Raw genomic sequence first — 17,611 nt, forward strand, 5'->3', positions numbered from 1 at the left:
ATCTTGCTAATTGTACTTCTAAAACATGAAATGATACATGGCATCATACATAAAACCATTACCACTACTGTCAAGAAAAACAAGCAAGACAATAGTATCCCTTTGAGTCCTGTGACATTAGGTAACCAATTGGTGAGCCATCCCATATCCCATCCTTCCCATGTTTGTACTGGGACATGTGCTATATTCTCCATCTTTGTGGCCAACACACGGATTGCTTCACCATTATCAGAAATGTTAAAGCAACAGGCATTCCCTGTCAAGTTCAAGACTCCACATAGGCCTCCCTGCTTGGCAAGTACATAATCCATTCCCATTTTCAGCTGCAAAATGGCGGCTCTACTTTCATCCAACTGTTGTGCAATAAGTCTCAAACTCTGGGCCGTTGCATTGGTTACAAGTTCCACTACTGCTTGCAATCGAATTATTCTGTTTAGATTATAAATAGGATCCCGTGCCCCTTGTATGAGCTCACCAGGATTCCAGGAGGCAGGATCATAATAGGCTATAATGCGCTCTGGTGGCCAATCATCAGTACCGCTCCAACTTTGGGTACTTCCTCCTGCTATACGAGAAATATCAGCGTTTCTTCGTGTTCGCTTGGCCAAATTAGTGGGCATAATCCACATTGGTGGTAATACCCATCCCAGGAAACAAGTCCCACTCCATTTGGAGGGGAGTTTCTTGTATGCCCATTCTCCACATATCCACCACAACCATCTGGTCTGAGGTTTTTGGTACGTGGAGTACAGAAGGCGAAATAACAAAAGAGGTAGAGAGTTCACAGTGCAGTATGTTAGATTGCCTTTTTCTGTCACAGTTATGTTCCATACCACTTTCCATGCATGAATAAAAGGAGGTGCACAGGGCAAGGCATTCCGAATTCGATAGGTAGTACCGTGTGCCCAGGTATTCTTAATATTATCCCAAGTATAGCGACAATGAGAAGAGCCTATCATAGTAGAATCAGCTGCATCTGATGATTTATGTACACAGAATTCCCCTTGTACAGGTATAACTCGTATTGGTTTAGTTGAGTTCCATCCGGGGAAATTCTGTATTTCTGTTTGTTGTGGTATTTCGCTTACCATACCAATGGCATCTAATGGTATCGGTAATAAGGGCATACCTCCCTCTGAATCATCTGGCCCAAGAGAGCAAACAAGGCAATTGGTCCTATTTGCAACATTGGCTACCATCTCAGCTAAACCTACCCACATATTGTGGTCATGGCGGAATCCATATTTAGTCAATTTGGTCAGATTCAAGGACCCTTCCCCTTTCCAAGGGATCAGGATTAATAATAAAATCATGTTGATGTCTAGCATATGCATTCCTTCCACAAAAGATTACCTTATTGTGATAGCAGATAAATATTAGTCCCAATATAATTCCCCCAGTGACAGAAATGGGGAACCACCAAGACCAAAACATATATCCCGAGGATCCCCAATGAGTAATATCTCTGATAATTGTTCCACAAGGGGGGGGCAGTCAATTAATTATATAAGAGAATCTTTCCTTTCACAATCGCTGGTTCAGATGCTCCTCAAGCTTCAGGCGTGCGCAGGTCAGCCAGCTTCCAGGTTGTGGCTGCAGCAGGCCGGTCGTCTAATGTTGCCCGTGACCTAGCCCATTCCCGGTAGGGCTAGATACAGGGGTTTTTGGAGAGAGTCAGTTTAAGAGGATTAGAGGGGTCACCTTTGCACGTCCAACTGCCTTCGGACTTCTTCAAACGGGAGTGATGAATCCAGGGGGTCACCTCAGCTACCTTCACCGCTGTTGGAGTAGAGAGCAAGACGGTGTAAGGTCCACGCCACTTAGGTGCAAGTGGATCACGTTTCCACTCTTTCACCCATACGCTATCGCCAGCCTGGAACTGATGAATCGGCTCGGCAATGCTGCACGGCGTGCGCTCGAGGGCCCACCTGTTAAGAGAAACAAAAACACGGGAGAGAGATTGCACTTGTTCCTGTGTCACATGGTCTCCTATTTGTTTGAGGTCAGCTGGAATATCCTGAACAAAGGAGGGCGGCCTCCCATACAGGAGCTCAAAAGGTGACAACTTAAGTCTTTTTGTGGGTGCACACCGAACACGAAACAGTGTTATGGGTAACACATCCACCCATCCCAATCCCGTTTCCTGGGTTAATTTTGCCAATTGGGTTTTCAAAGTCCGATTCATTCTTTCAGTTTTCCCTGAACTTTGAGGCCTATAGGCTGCATGCAGTCTCCATTTCACTTGTAGGACTCGACATACTTCTTGTACTACTTGATCAATGAACGCTGGCCCATTGTCACTTCCAATGCATCTAGGTAACCCAAATCTCGGGATTAATTCAGTGAGGAGTCTCTTAGTTACCTCTCGTGCCTTTTCAGTTCGGGTGGGAAAAGCTTCAACCCATCCAGTAAGAGTATCCACAAACACAAGGAGATACTTGAATCCCTTAGAAGGGACCAGCTCTGTGAAGTCCACAATTAGGCTTTCCATGGGGACATATCCCACATGTTGGATTCCAGGAGGTTGTACCGGTCCCTGCCTGGGATTGTTTTTAGCACAAAGAACACATTTCTGTGAAATGCAAGTTGCTAATTGTGATAGATTAATAATATACAACTTCCGACTGAGACTCTCTCTGGTTGCAGTACCGCCAAGGTGAGTAGATTCATGATAATTTCTTACAATTGTGCCTGCTAGATGATGAGGTACATAAATCCTATTGTCTGGCAGGATCATCCAACCGTCCTTCACAACTGCTCCTTCCTGTTCAGCCCACTTCCTCTCTTCTGGGGTATAGTGAGGTTTAACTTCTTCTGGAACTACCTCTGGTATGAGGGCTGCTATAAATCCTCCCACAGGCTTTTGGGCTGCCTCTCGAGCTGCTTTGTCAGCAGCATGATTTCCTCTGGTTATTGGATCCCTTCCTCGTCCATGACCTTTGCAGTGCATTACAGCAATCTGTTCTGGAGCCCATACTGCCTCTAACAGGATTTCTACTTCAGGTCCATATTTCAAGGCCTTCCCGTGGGCTCCTATTAGACCTCTTTCTTTCCATAGAGCACCATGTGCATGCAGGGTTAAGAAGGCATATTTAGAATCAGTATAGATGTTTGCCTTACATCCGGCTGCCAATTGCAGAGCTCTAGTTAAACCTATAAGTTCAGCTTTTTGTGCTGAGGTGCCAGCAGGCAAAGCTTCAGCTTCCACAACTTCCTCATTGGTGACCACAGCATATCCTGCTCGTCTGGCACCTTCATGCAGGTAACTGCTACCATCAGTATAATATACAACATCTGGATTTTTCAATGGTTCATCTTTCAGATCGGGTCTACTGGAATAAACTTCATCCATTACTTGGAGACAATCATGTGATTCTTCATCATCTACCTCTGGTAGGGGCAGCAAAGTCGCTGGATTGAGCATATTCACTACTCGTAGATGAATCCTGGGATTTTCACACAATAGGCCTTGGTACCTAGCCATCCTTGGGTTCGTTAGCCAATAACTACCCTTATATTCCATGAGTGTCAGAACAGCATGAGGTACATTCACGTACATCGTCTGGCCGAAGGTAAATTTATCAGCTTCTTTGACAAGGCTTGCAGTGGCCGCTACTGCCCTTAGGCATGGAGGCCATCCTTTTGCTACTGAGTCCAATTGTTTTGACAAATAAACTACTGGACGATTCCAACTTCCTAATCTCTGAGTCAGGACTGCCGCTGCAATCCCATTCTGTTCATGTACATACAGCTGAAAGGGTTTTTCCGAATTAGGCAGTCCAAGGGCTGGGGCCTCCATAAGTCGTTGTTTGATAACTAAAAAAGCTTGTTGCTGCTCAGGTCCCCATACGAATGGGTCCTTTTCTGCACCTCGAGTGCTTTCATGTAAGGGCTTGGCCAGACTGCTGAAATCAGGTATCCATAGTCTACAAAACCCTGCTGTTCCCAGGAATCCTCTAAGTTGTTTCCTTGTGGTAGGTTCCTTGATAAGGCAAATAGCTTCTTTCCTCTCTGGTCTCAATGCTCGTTGTTGGTGTGAGATGTCAAAGCCCAAATATTTGACCTTTTCTAAACATAACTGTGCCTTTTTCTGGGAAACTCGGTAGCCAGCTTGCCAGAGCAAGTGGAGCAGTTCCTCTGTACCTTCTTTACAGGTATCAAAATCCTTTGCTGCTAGTATAAGGTCATCTACATATTGCAGAACCACCTTTTCTCCAGGTATTGAGGGGTAACTTGTTAGATCCTTCGCCAAGGCAGTGCCAAATAAAGTTGGGGAATTTTTGAATCCCTGGGGCAATCTTGTCCAGGTTAGCTGGCCTTTTGTTCCTGTCAAAGGGTCTTCCCACTGGAAGGCAAATATAGGTTGGCTCTGTGGTGCCAGCCGGCAACAGAAGAATGCATCTTTCAAGTCCAATACAGTAAAAAATGTTGCTTCTGGTGGGATCAAACTCAGCAAGGTGTATGGGTTTGGTACATTTGGGTGCAAGGTCTCGATAGCCTGGTTTACGAGCCTCAAGTCCTGCACTGGCCTGTATTCATCTGTCCCAGGTTTTCGAACAGGCAAAAGGGGTGTGTTCCATTCTGATTGGCAGGGTTTAAGCAGACCATATTTTAATAGGCGGTCCAAATGTTTCTGGATGCCCTCTGCTGCTCGCCGGGGTAAAGGATATTGCTTTACAGATACAGGGGTAGCCATAGGTTTTAAGGTTACTACAATTGGAGCTATATTCTTGGCCATTCCTGGTGGGCTATTTTCGGCCCATACTCCTGGTGGCACCTGTAGAGTTCGGAGGAGCTCGTTTAACTCTGTATCCAATGTGGGTTGGACTTGCAGGGCTGACATTAGGCGCCATGATTGTTCCTTAGGTACTGAGAGGGAAATTATTCCTGCTGCCTTTGATGGCAGTTTCATTTCTGGACCTCGAGGAGTGAAGGTGATTTGGGCCTGCAATTTGGACAGCATATCTCTACCTAAGAGAGGTATTGGACACTCAGGTATATACAAAAACTGATGGGTTAAACGATGTCCCCCAATCTGGCATTCCAAAGGTTGGAGGAAAGACCTCTTAGCTGACTGACCAGTGGCACTTTTAATGACTACACTTTTGGATGCCTTTTTCTGCAATAGTTCTGGAAGTACTGAGTATTCAGCCCCAGTATCAATCATAAAGTCTATTAAATGGCTCCCTAATTGAATCGTGACCGTGGGCTCCTGGAAGCCTAACTTTATGGAGTCCGGTCGTTCCTAGTCTTGGGTAAAATCCTCCTCTGCCAGTCCAATGAAATTGTCTCTACTCTGTCCTTGTCCAGGTCTCTGATATCTTCCATTTTGGATCATTCCCCGTCCCCGTCCCTGGTTTCTTGGGCCAGAACCTGGGCCTGGGCCTGGGCCTGGGCGTACTTCTTCCAACCTCAGGGGTTCAGGACACTCCCGCTTCCAATGACCCTCCTTCTTGCAATTCGCACATTGATTCCTTCCCAGTGGTGGATTCCTTCCCCGCCCTCTTCCTCCATTTAAGGGGCGGTAGTCTTGCTTCACTGCTGTGGCCAGCATTACCATCTTTTCCTTCTGCCACTTCTTCTTCTCTTGTTTCTCAGCCTCATCCCTATTCCGATAAACTCGGCGTGCAATGGCCATAATTTGGCTCATCAGCATCCCTTCCCATCCTTCTGATTTCTGAATTTTCTTACGAATGTCAGAAGCGCACTGGGCCACAAATGTAGCAGTAATCATTCTACTGTTTTCAGGGGCTTCAGGGTCAAAAGGAGTCCATATACGATAGGCTTCCTGCAGCCTCTCTAAAAAGTCTCCTGGAGTCTCATTTGATTTCTGTTCTACTTCTGAGACTTTAGACATATTAGTGGGCTTCTGGCATGCCCTGCGAATACCTTGCACAAGCGTCTGGCGGTAGGTGGTAAGCCTGGCCAGATGAATTGCATTGTTTGGATCCCAATTAGGATCTTCCAAGGGAAAGTTGTCTTGGAGATGACGGTCAATATTAAAAATATTTCCCACTCTGGCCTGCTCACGCAAATATATCTGTGCCTTTTCAATTATGTCTCTCCTTTCCTCAGTGGTGAACAGAGTATTCAGGAGCTGGCGGCAATCTGTCCAAGTAGGACTATGAGTGTTTATTATTGAAGTCACCAAGTCCATCATAGCCTGAGGTTTTTCTGCAAAAGATGGGGTGTGTGTTTTCCAATTCATCAGATCCGTAGTTGTGAATGGAATGTACTGAAGGGTCGAAGTTCGAGGTGGCCGTCGTCCGGGTTGCCCGTTAACCAGCACAGGCTCCTCAAGTGCATCAAATACTCTTCTGAGAGGGGCTAGTACGTGATCTTTCTCTTCGCTTTGCTCTAGGGGCCTCAAATCATAGGGGATGGTATTTGTCCCAAGGCGTTCTTTTAGCAGCCTTATACGCCTGGCTGTATTGCTTGCTGACCGATTAAGGTCTCCCTGTAACTTCTGTAATAATTCTCTAGGACTTGGATGTACAGGGGTTTGGGGTAGGCAATCAGTTGTTCCACTAAAAGAGACTGTAGATGGAGTTCTACTGGGACTCACAGGTGGAATAACCACTTCTGCTTGGGCTTTATTATAGGCCTCCAATGCCTCCTGAAGATATTTATCATAATCTATCAAGGAATCAAGTTCTGTGACTCCAGCCCCATTATTCATTCCACTTTCTTGCCTTGGGGTTACGACTGGTGGAGTGTTTGGATTAGGCTCCCTTCGATGTGGAGCATAGGGTGGAGGTGGAAGCAGCTCTTCCTCTGGTCCCTCAAAAATGGGTTTGAGTTTATTTGGCAAGATTCCTTTCCTAGCTTCGGCTTTTACAGCCAATAATTTGCATCGTTGGACTTTGCATTCCCTTATCCATGGAGGATTTTTATTTAATGTGCTCAGCCAAGAATCTATATATGAAAATTGTTCTGGGCACCCTCCAGTTTCTTTGGCGATGTTAGACCAAAGTTTGCTTACTAAATTTATATCAAAGGTTCCTTGAGATGGCCATTCAGTATTTTGCTTCGGCCACTCTAATTCACATAACGTTCTCAGGCGCTCTGGCGTCATTTTGACTCCATATGCCCCTGAGAAGGCTTTCTTAAAATTATTTAACATGCATTCAAGAGGTGTATTTCCCCCCTTTGAACCCCCAACTCCCATTGTATGGCCCTGTGAAGTATCCACTCAGTCACTCACACACACGCTTCGTGGGTTTCCTTGCCTGGTGAAGTCGCCTTACCAGGAACCGAAGTACTGCCCACTCCACACTCAGGTCAGCTACAGATTGCTCTGTACTTTCTCACACATACAATGCGCTAGATACTTCACCACACACTACCTCCCATTCTTCCCTTTTCCCCCACCAGACCACCATCTGATATACCCAACCACCTAGCGTACTCAGTTCCCACTTACTGAGACGCAGAAGTTTGATCAAGACTTCTCTTCCTCCTAGTTAATTGGAGGGCCAAAAATCCCTTTGTGCACTTACCCTTGGTTGGTTCCGTTTCCCCCCGGTCCGTCGCCGCCAGTGAGCAGGGTATCAGACAGATGAGACTTCTGCGTTCCCCCTGGAAAAATTTACCAGTGCGCGCTGGGTAAGCAGTTTAGAGATCCTCTCTCTTGTACCCTGCCCAGTAGGGCGAAGGGGCTGCGTTCCAGCAGACCACTTATCCGAGTCACGGCACCATAAAATGTAGCACCCTGCTTGTGGTTAACGCTTAGCTGGAATGAAATATTCAACGCAGCAATAGAGAAATTAAAATAATTATTTATTTGTCAGACAAATAAATGAGAGGCACAGTGGTATATGGTTACCAAGCTCTGGCCTGCCTCCTGCCATTATGGCCAGCACTTATATTCCCTTAATCCAGCCCCCTTTGCTCCTCCTGTGGCTGCCTCTGTCCAATCAGCCTGGTTGAAATTCCTATTGGCTGATTGCTAGAACCAATCACAAAAAGATACACCCATATCCTCCTGTCCTTATATGGAACACAAAGAGCTATATATTGTTACATCTATAAATGACAAATAAGTAGTAATATATCTTACATGTGTCTCAACAAGGCATCTTAATTACCAGCTCACCTCTTGCCCTCCTTGCACTTATTGCCTTCTAAAACAAATGGTTAATCTTAAATTTTTATCTTAAACATATGTCAAGGATCTTGAGTTTCACATCAACATTGAAAGATCTCCTTCATTTGAAGGTTTCTAAACAAATGTCTGACAACTAATATATCAGGACTGCTCAGGACTGTTTGGATGGCGTCTTCCTGTCTGGCAAGGGGGGCAAGGCTGGTGGCTGACTTAATTTCAGGATAAATACAACTCTTACAACTATATGAAATAAGAATCTAGCATTTCTTAAATCCTTTGCATAATTACATTTAAGACAATATATTTAATACATAACATAGGTAGCCTTTTAAAAGGAATAAGGCCTTTGTAAAGTAAAAAGGAACTCAGTAAAAAAACAGCTTCAAAAGAAGCCTCTCCAGTTTACAACCCCTCCTTCAGCCAGCTGCTTTTCCCATTAGAAAAAAAGACTTGCCAGCTAGATGCTTCCCCATTTGGTCTTGGCCTTTTAACCTTAGAAAGAAGATCTGGGTCATTTTACTGGGAGGCACATTGATATTATTTTACTATTTACCAACTATTAATTATGTTTATCTCTGCCTTTTTATCTTCTGTAACATGTAGGGTCAGTGTCCGTTTTCAGCCTGTAATTTTAGCTTTTACGACTTTGAGAATTGTTTTCTGCTATAAATCAAAGGGGCCCTTGTCTAGGAAAAACATTTGCCAAGGTTCTCTAAGCAGCTGGTCTTTTGCCTGACATGAAACTTTTGAAAATCTTTAAGCTCTCTTTAATATACAAGCCCTGATCAAACATTAATAAAATGCAGGCTTATGCCTGATGCCTCAGTATGAAGCCCTGAGCAACTTGGGACCAGTTTAGGACATCCAGTTTTTAGGAGATTTGGGAAAGACTTGGGCATCGTTAAACTGTGGAACTCACTTTCACAGGATGTGGCGATGGCCTCCAACTATAAAGTATTTTTTATTTATTAAATCTTTTAGTCACTTTCTCTTGTCCATGGCAGCTCAAAGCAACCAACAACCATCATTTTCTTGGCTGGTTTTAAAAGAGGAACAGACAAATCCATGGGGAATAAGGCCTTCAAGCCACAATGGTTATTTTCTGCTTCCACTCTGAAGCATCTACTCTATTCCAGACTTAAAAATGGAAAGTGTAATGCTGGTGGTCAACAAAAGAGGTTCAAAGACTCTCTCAAGGCAAATCTAAAAAAAATGTAGTACAGTTGTACCTTGGGTTACACATGCTTCAGGTTACAGACTCCGCTAACCCAGAAATAGTACCTCGGGTTAAGAACTCTGCTTCAGGATGATAACAGAAATTATGCAGTGGTGGCACAGCGGCAACGGGAGGCCCCATTAGCTAAAGTGGTACCTCAGGTTAAGAACAGTTTCAGGTTAAGAATGGACCTCCGGAATGAATTAAGTTCTTAACCCAAGGTACAACTGTATAAACACCAACAACTGGGAAACACTGGCCTGCGAGCGCTCCAGTTGGAGAACAGCCTTGACCAAAGGTGTCATGGGCTTTGAAGACACTCGAACTCAGGATGCAAGGGAGAAATGTGCTAAGAGGAAGGCACGCTTTGCAAATCCTCACTGGGGTCCACTCCATCAACACCTCCCTTGTTCTCTTCTAATGGCAATGGCATCCACCTGAGAGGGGCCGGAACTGAGCTGTGGTTGACAGATGTCCATCCAACCCTCAACAAAGGAGAGTCCACCCCCTTCTGAGGGAGACCGTTTCACTGCTGAACAGCTCCTCCCTTCTCAAAGTGATTCCTAAGGTTTTGTTGGAATCTCCTTACCTCTAACCATTGGGCCCTACACTCTGGAAGAGCAGAAAACAAGCTTGCTCCATCTTCCATGTGATGGCCCTTTGGATATTTGAAGATCTCCCCAACTTCTGCCCGCTCCTCAAAACAGGCCACTGGCCAAAAGCAGCTGGACTTCCCTGCGAATCTCTTCCCAGGAGTTTTTCACAGTACAGCCTCTCATTCTTCACCAGAACTTGCGTCTCAGTGACAGCGTCACTAAATCGCCTACATATCCCACTAGCCTCGTGTGTTCCCCCCCCTTTTTAATTAAAAAGCCATGTAAGAGTTATATCAGTTCTCCAGAGGCATTGTAGCTCCCGACACATGAAATAATGTCTTTTTATAATTAAACTTTTTTTTTCTGGGGCCACGCAAGTGGAGTAGAGATATAGTCCACACAATCTGTTACTGTCCAACCATGTCAAAGACTGTTCTTCTGTCTCCAAAATGTGATAGACAGTCAGTGAGAGCAGGAGGAGAAAGAAATGGTCTCTTCTTCTGTTCCTTTCCCCAGCTGCATTTAGAGGTAAACATAGGAGCCAAATCCTAGGGGCTGAAGTTCCTTCACCTCCCCAATAAAATATAGATATTAGGAAGGCAATTGTGGAGGCAGAACAGGACCATCATGACTTGTAGCCATCAGTTGCCCTCTCCTCCTCCACGAATCTGTCTAATTCTCTTTTAAAACCACCCAAACTGGTGCCCACCCACGCCTTCTGTGAGAGCAAGTTCCATACTTTAACTATGCATTGCCTGGTGGGTCTGCTGGAGTTAGGAGTTCCACGAAGAGGGCACCATGAAGGAGAAGGCCCTGCTCCCTTTCCTCCCATAAGATTTGCCAAAGTGCGTGGGGGGTTATAGGGGACACCACATTTCACGAGGGATTTCATCCATCAGGTGCCAGAGCATTGGAACAGCAGAAGCTGCCTTAGGTCATCTGGCTCAGAATTGTCTACACCACTTTCCCAAATCTGGGTCTCCAGCTGCTGTTGGACTACAGCTCCCATCATCCCTGCCTAGGACGACCAGTGGTCAGGGATGATGGGAATTGTGATCTAAAAACTGCTGGAGACCCACGTTTGGGAAACCCTGCCCTACACTGACTGGCAGATGTTCTTGGGGGTTTCAGGCAGGGGTTCTGATCCCCCGTTGTACCTGGAGATGCTATTGGGGTTGAACCAGGATATAAGAACATAGGAATTTGCCTTATACTGAGTCAGACCCCCTGGTCCATCTACTCAGCATCATGTACCCTGACTGGCATCAGGTCTCCAAGGCTTCCGACTCAGGAAACGATGCCTTATGAGGAACGGTTAAGGGAGCTGGGCATGTTTAGCCTGGAGAAGAGGAGGTTAAGGGGTGATATGATAGCTATGTTCAAATATAGAAAAGGATGTCACATAGAGGAGGGAGAAAGGTTGTTTTCTGCTGCTCCAGAGAAGCGGACACGGAGCAATGGATCCAAACTACAAGAAAGAAGATTCCACCTAAACATTAGGAAGAACTTCCTGACAGTAAGAGCTGTTTGACAGTGGAATTTGCTGCCAAGGAGTGTGGTGGAGTCTCCTACTTTGGAGGTCTTTAAGCAGAGGCTTGACAACCATATGTCAGGAGTGCTCTGATGGTCTTTCCTGCTTGGCAGGGGGTTGGACTCGATGGCCCTTGTGGTCTCTTCCAACTCTAGGATTCTATGATTCTAGGTGATATCCCCAGCCTTATCTGGAAACATCAATAAAGAATGGAATCTGGGACCTTCTGCATGCAAAACAGATGCTCTACCACGGAGCTATTGGTCCCTCTCCAAGAGTACCCAGAGAAGGGCTTATCCTGGTGATTTTTGATGGGGAACAGAAGGGATTGGGCTTTTTCCAAGGACTAAGGTAACAACAATAGCCTCAAAATTGTGCTGGAACCAAAGCACAACAAGATGTACACTCCCTTATTTTTTTATTTCACCTTTCCCAGCCTGACCGCAAAAAGTCTGTGGGGTCTGCCGAAAGAGGCTCGCGATTTCCAAGGGAGAGTCCCTAATACTTCTGGGACCTCACAAACCGTGTGACCCACTCCACCTCGTGCTTGACCGCCACTCCGTCGTCTTCCGCGGAAACTTCCACACTCGTCCTTACAGCCCCACTCTCCAGGTCCACAAAGGTCTGTGCAGAGTCTATGTTCACCAGGGCTCCCTCACCAAGGAACTCCTCGATATAGCCGTAGTCGTCATCATTGCTGGGGCGACCGCTGCTTGGCCTGCAGATCTCCTCCTCCTCCTGCTGCTGTGAATGATGCCTGTAGGCATCTTGATGGTCTGGATTCTTCCTGGTGGGAAGTGACCTTGTGCCTCCTCGGTCCTTACGTTCAGGAGAAGGCAAGTCATGGTCTTCATCCACCTTTCTTTGATTTGCCCCGGTGCCAAGTTGCTCCACATCTTCATTATCTCCAACAATCCTTGACATGGACAGATTTGAGGACTCTTGTTTAGTGTTTCCACACTCTTCTGCAGCCAATTCATGGATGGTTGGAAGATCGGATCCTCTTGCCTCTGGACCACATCTGTTGTTCACAATGACTCCCTCTTTGGGAGATGCCAAGGTACAGACATCCCTACTGGTATCTCTCCCTTCTTTGTACAAACTGTTGGAATAATCACTTTGCTGGTTTCCATCCATTGGTTGTATCCAAAGGAATTCCCCTGACAGTTCTGGACCAGAAATGGTTCTGTCTGCAGCTTCTTCTCCCATGTCGAGGTGGCCATCTCCACATTCCTGGTGTTGCTTGATCTCATTCTGACTCTGCACGTCAATTTCATCATTATATTTCTGTCCCATGATGCTTCGCGTTTCTTCTCTTCCTGTGCAGCTTTTGAAAATTGACTGGTCCAGCGAGGGCTGAGAGTCTCCCCTCTTTCCTTCCACATCCGTCCTATGAAGCAACATTATTTGGTTCTGGCAGGTGAGGGGGAGGATATGACAATGGTTGTCCAGTGACTCCCTAGGCCAATGACAAACCTTCCCCCTCACCTGCCTTTGATCTTTTCCTCCCTGAGCGAATATTTATTCCGCTTTACTAAGCTATAAAATATACAAAATTTGAGAACTTGTTTTCTTTTTGTGATTTCAGGCGTCCAAGGTGTTTCCTTTATTCTTCCTGGGTCATCGTCCAAACAGTTTCTTGAGTTTCTTATTTTGTTTCCTTCCTATTGGAAGCCTGCTGGAATCATGGCCCTTAATGGTAAAACCAAAGCTATGAATGCTTTTAAGTTCCAGCCCTCATTGTGGGATGGCCTCTCTGTTTTGTTGTGTCGGCTGCTACCCGCCCTGTTCTAGAAGCTTCCTGAGATGGTTAGCAACATATTTATGACATCACCAGGATTTCACCCACTGACTCTGCAACACATTTTGACATGGCTTGGAAGCTCTGTTGAGAAAATGTGAGAGCAAATCTGTAGTTTGTGTCATCCTTGCTACTTACCTCCCCTCCTCAGAAGGATTGCTACCACCCACTTTTAAGGCAAAGCCGAGGCATCATGGCTAGCGGTCATCAACAACCTTCTACTAATTTGTCAAATAGTTTTTTCAAGCCATCCTAGTTGAGAGCTCTCACTTTCTCCTTTGGGAGAGAGTTCCATAGTTTAACAATGCACTACATGAAGGATGAGGGACCCGGGTGGCGCTGTGGTTCGAATCCCCGCGACGGGGTGAGTTCCCGTTGCTCAGTCCCTGCCCCTGCCAGCCTAGCAGTTTGAAAGCACATCAAAGTGCAAGTAGATAAATAGTTACTGCTCCAGCGGGAAGGTAAACAGCCAGAATCATAGAGTTGGAAGGGACCCTGAGGGATCATCTAGTCCAACCCCCTGAAATGCTGGAATATGCAGTTGTCCCACACAGGGATCAAACCTGCAACCTTGGCATTATCAGCACCACGCTCTAACCAACTGAGCTATCCAGGCATTAGCCTTTCCATCCGCTGCTCTGGTTTGTCAGAAGCAGCTTAGTCATGCTGGCCACATGACCTGGAAGCTGCACGCTGTCCAGTAAAGCAAGATGAGCCCCGCAACCCCAGAGTCGTCCATGACTGGACCTAATGGTCAGGGGTCCCTTTACCTTTACCTTTACCTTTACATGAAGGATGACGTCTTTTTTTATCTGCCCTGATATTCTGTAGAATGCAGCTCCACAAGGAGAACTTCCCCCGATGGATCTAAGTAATCTTATAGGTCTGTAGAGAGACAGGCAGCCCTTCAGCTAAAGTGGTCCCATGCTGTCCAGGGCTTTATATTGTCCCACACCACCCTAATTTATGAGTGGGGAGTTCTAGGTGCCTATCTAGGTTCGGTTTCCTTGGAATGAAGGTCAGCGGAGACTTTGGTATCTATAGGATGAATGGTTTTATTTACGCATATATGCCACCTGAGCATAAGATGGAGGTGCTTGCAGCCTCAACAACCCAGGAGACCTTGCTTCTCCAATCGTTGCAGCAATGGATCCATTTTAGAGCAAGTAGGTCTCCAATACTCTGGCTCTCCTCCTCCTACCTGGCAGGTAGGACAGGGGGGTGGAAGAAAGGCTCACCCATTAGACTGGAGAAGAAGAAGAAGAAGAGGAGGAGGAGTTTGGATTTGATACCCTGCTTTATCACTACCCGAAGGAGTCTCAAAGCGGCTAACAATCTCCTTTCCCTTCCTTCCCACAACAAACACTCTGTGAGGTGAGTGGGGCTGAGAGACTTCAGAGAAGTGTGACTGGCCCAAGGTCACCCAGCAGCTGCAGGTGGAGGAGCGGGGAAGCGAACCCGGTTCCCCAGATTACGAGTCCACCACTCTTAACCACTACACCACACTGGAGGGCTTTAGTTGTAGCTCTTGCAGCTGAGCTCATTCTTTTGGGATGTTGATGAGGACACTTGAATGACCAGCTACAGTCACTTTGTCTTACAAAGAAACTTGTCTGACCATTTGAGCTGCCTCCTCTGCTAACCCTCCCTGGGTACAGGAATCCAAGAACTGAAAGGGACTTGAGGCATCGTGCAGACTGAACCCCCCACCCCCCACAACGTCCTGTTAGCAGCAAGGTCTTGAACGTTGTTATAAGAAATCTAAGGTCCCAGTTATAAAATAAACGTTCATAAATGTACAAGGCAAACACACACATAAGTATATAAACCATGTGTCTGAAATAGTACAGGAGAGCAGTCCTGAAGCCATTTTGACTCTCCCAAATTGACCTCAATATATTTCTCTGCAAGAAAATGGGGAAAGCCTTCCATTTGTCTTTTTGCTTACAAATCCTGTCTTAAGGGCGTATCTTTGTATGAATAGGGTGAGCCTGTGACCTGGATTCGGGAACTATAAGTATTTAGCATCTCAAAAGGAATAGCCAGGCTGCCCAGGTAATGCAGTCAGTGACCATTAACAGATACCCCGGCAAACAGGATTTCTGCTTTTTTTTTTAAAAAAAAATAGTATTTATTAAAGTTTTAAGTTCACAGAAAGACAAAAGAAATAACACCAAATTAAACAATAACAAAACCAACACATCACAATAAAAATCAGAAAAATAGAGACAATTAAAAACAAAAGGAAAACAAAACCAAATCGAACCTTCCCATAACTTATCTTTCATTTGCTTGTTTCCCTGACCGCCTCACACCTCCCTTTTTTGTATTCTAAGTCAATTATCCATTTCAGCAAATCCTTTCCCTCTCTTCAAATTTTTTATCCTGAAAATTTATCTTAAACAGGATTTCTGCTGTATACCGCCTCCTGTGATGTATTGCTGTTGTAGACCTGCCTCCTTCTGTGATGTACGCATGATGTTTCTGGGGGTGGTCTTGAGCTACAGGGTGGGCAATTTCAAAAGTCTATATAAGGACTTGCACACCATTGTTCTGGGTTCCTCCTCCCTCCTGTGTGTGGTGAGTGAGGACCCTGTTGCAACAATTTAATAAAGATTATGCTCACTAGCTGTTTTGCTTCTCAATATTCTCTGGTTGGCCTCTGTTATTTTCTACCGACAGAGAACCTACTTAAGGACTCTGTATGGGTTCTTGGATACCCCATCAGGGGTAAAGGGGCAGTTTTTTCTTATCACAACATGGTGTGGTAGCATGTTCTTTGGTTCCACCCTCATGCCTTGCACAATTCACCTGCAAGCAGCACTGTCTATCCTGGGCCTTGCCCATTGAAAAGGGTCTTTCCCCTCTCCTTCCTGCTGCTACAGCACAGAGTTCTTGAACAGTATTCCCTCTCCCCCTGCGACACGCTCCCACCTGTTTCCACGCTTGCACCTTGCGCCAGCCGTGCCGTTTCCATAATTCATGACATGCTCCTTGCATAATTTAGCATGTTTGGAGGGCACGACCAACTAAATGCAAAACTCCCAGGAACCCGGCAGATGCAAACACAGAAAAACAGAGACCTACGGAGAGGCGAGCCTCCTTCAATAATTCAAGCGCTTTGACATGTTTCATTTAACAGGTCTAGGACTGTATATAAATTCATCGGCAAATCCACTCTCCCTCTATGTCTCCACATCACCTTGGCTCCTGGATTACATGGGTGCTGAAGTAGCTATAGCAGGCAAATGCACGCACGCACACACCCCAAAGCTGTCAATTTCAGTTCCTCCAGCTTTCCCCTATTCCCAATAAGCAGTGTGAGTGTCTGGAGGCAGTTGGAGGATGGATGGCGGCTAACAGATTGAGGTTGAATCCTGACAAGACAGTATTGTTTTGGGGGGACAGGGTGTGTGTGTGTGTGGAGGACTCCATGGTCCTGAGTGGGGTAACTGTGCCCCTGAGGGACCAGGTGTGCAGCCTGGGAGTCATTCTGGACTCACAGCTGTCCATGGAGGCGCAGGTTAATTCTGTGTCCAGGGCAGCTATCTATCAGCTTCATCTGGTATGCAGGATGAGACCCTATCTGCCCATAGACTGTCTGGCCAGAGTGGTGCATGCTCTAGTTATCTCTCGCTTGGACTACTGCAATGTGCTCTACGTGGGGCTACCTTTGAAGGTGACCCGGAAACTACAACTAATCCAGAATGCGGCAGCTAGATTGGTGACAGGGAGCAGCCGCCGGGACCACATAACACTGGTCTTGAAAGACCTACACTGGCTCCCAGTACGTTTCCGAGCACAATTCAAAGTGTTGGTTCTGACCTTTAAAACCCTAAATGGCCTTGGTCCAGTATACCTGAAGGAGCGTCTCCACCCCATTGTTCTACCCGGACACTGAGGTCCAGCGCTGAGGGCCTTTTGGCGGTTCCCTCCCTGCGAGAAGCCAAGTTACAGGGAACCAGGCAGAGGGCCTTCTTGGTGGTGGCGCCCGCCCTCTAGAACGCCCTCCATTCAGATGTCAAAGAGAACAACAACTACCAGACTTTTAGAAGACATCTGAAGGCAGCCCTGTTTAGGGAAGCTTTTAATGTTTGATATATTACTGTATTTTAATATTTTGTTGGAAGCCGCCCAGAGTGGCTGGGGAAGCCCAGCCAGATGGGCGGGGTATAAATAACAAATTATTATTATTAATATAGTTGAGTTCTTTGCATCGTTTGCATTTCTTTAAAAAGACCTCAAGAAAATCCATTAGCATGTTAATGCCTCCCGTTTTGTCCCCTTGCGATAGTATGTACATTTTTGCCAGCAATTTCACAAATATATGCATTTTATACACATCTCCCCCTAATACAAT

The sequence above is a fragment of the Podarcis vaucheri genome (assembly GCF_965113315.1).
Source record: "Podarcis vaucheri genome assembly, chromosome: 1".
Taxonomy (NCBI): domain Eukaryota; kingdom Metazoa; phylum Chordata; class Lepidosauria; order Squamata; family Lacertidae; genus Podarcis; species Podarcis vaucheri.